The sequence below is a fragment of the Tachyglossus aculeatus genome, chromosome X1 (assembly GCF_015852505.1).
Source record: "Tachyglossus aculeatus isolate mTacAcu1 chromosome X1, mTacAcu1.pri, whole genome shotgun sequence".
Lineage (NCBI taxonomy): Eukaryota > Metazoa > Chordata > Mammalia > Monotremata > Tachyglossidae > Tachyglossus > Tachyglossus aculeatus.
Window position 1 is genome coordinate 106,472,748 of NC_052101.1, and position 1,317 is coordinate 106,474,064.

Sequence of the window (1,317 nt, forward strand, 5' to 3'; positions counted from 1 at the left end):
AGAGATTAATTAGGAGATAGAAAACTGGATCAAGAAGGCTCATGTATCATCTTCCTTAATGCTGATCTCCTGAGATCTCCAGTCTCTCTCTGCTTCAAAGCTCTCTACTAGGGTTTTCTATTGTTTGTTTCTTTTTTTTACATATTCATTAATTCATTCAGTTGTATTGAGTGCTTACTGTGTGCAAAGCATTGTACTAAGAGCTTGGGAAAGTACAATACAACAATAAACACACATTTCCTGCCCACAATGAGCTTAAAGTCTAGAGTTGGGAGACAGATATCTATACAAATAAATTGCAGTCATGTATATGAGTGCTGTGGGGCTGGGAGAGGGGAAGAACAAAGGGAGCAAGTCAGGGTGATGCAGAAAGGAGTGGGAAAAGAGGAAAGGGGCAACCTAGTCTGGGAAGGCCTCTTGGAGGAGATGTGCCTTCGATAAGACTTTGAAGTGGGAGAGAGCAATTTTTTGTCGGATTTGAGGAGGGAGGGCATTCCAGGCCAGAGGTAGGGCGTGGGCCAGGGGTCGATGGCTAGACAGGTGAGACTGAGCCACAGCAAGGATGGTAGAAGTAGAGGGGTGAAGTGTGCGGGCTGGATTGTAGAAAGAGAGTAGTGAGGCGAGGTAGGAGGTGGCAAGGTGGTGGAGTGCTTTAAAGCCATTAGTGAAGAGTTTTTGATGTGGAGGTGGACGGGCAACCACTGGAGTTTTTTTTTGAGGAGTGGGGTGATAGGTCATCAGTGTTTTTTGTAGAGAATGATCTGAGCAGTAGAGTGGAGCATGGACTGGAGTGTGGAGAGACAGGAGGCTGGGAGGTCAGCAAGGAGGCTGATGCAGTAATCCAGGCAGGATAGGATGAGTGATTATATTAACGTGTAGCAGTTTGGATGGAGAGGAAAGGGCTCTTTCTCTTCTCATCATTTTTTCCCTTCACCTCCTCCTCCCCAACTCACAGGTTTCATTTCTTCCAAGCTCATGCCCTATCTCTCAACCACTCTCAACTCTCTCTACTTTCAATCCCTTGCTCCCACTGCTTCTGTGGCCTGGAACTTCTCTTGACCCTACCCCCTTGCTCCCACAGCTATTTCAATCTGCCAGACCACAGCTCTTTCAATAGCTTGGGCAGTGGCTGGTGAGTGGAAGGCAATGTGCTACAAGTCAAAACTCACCTGTCCTGGGCAGCCGCAGCATAGGAGAGAATCAAGGGCAGAGACTTGTTTTCGGCACGGAAGGAGGAAATGGTAAACCACTTCCATATTTTTACCAAGAAAATTATATGGATGCACTACCAGAACGATTGCCGATATTGGGGGTGGG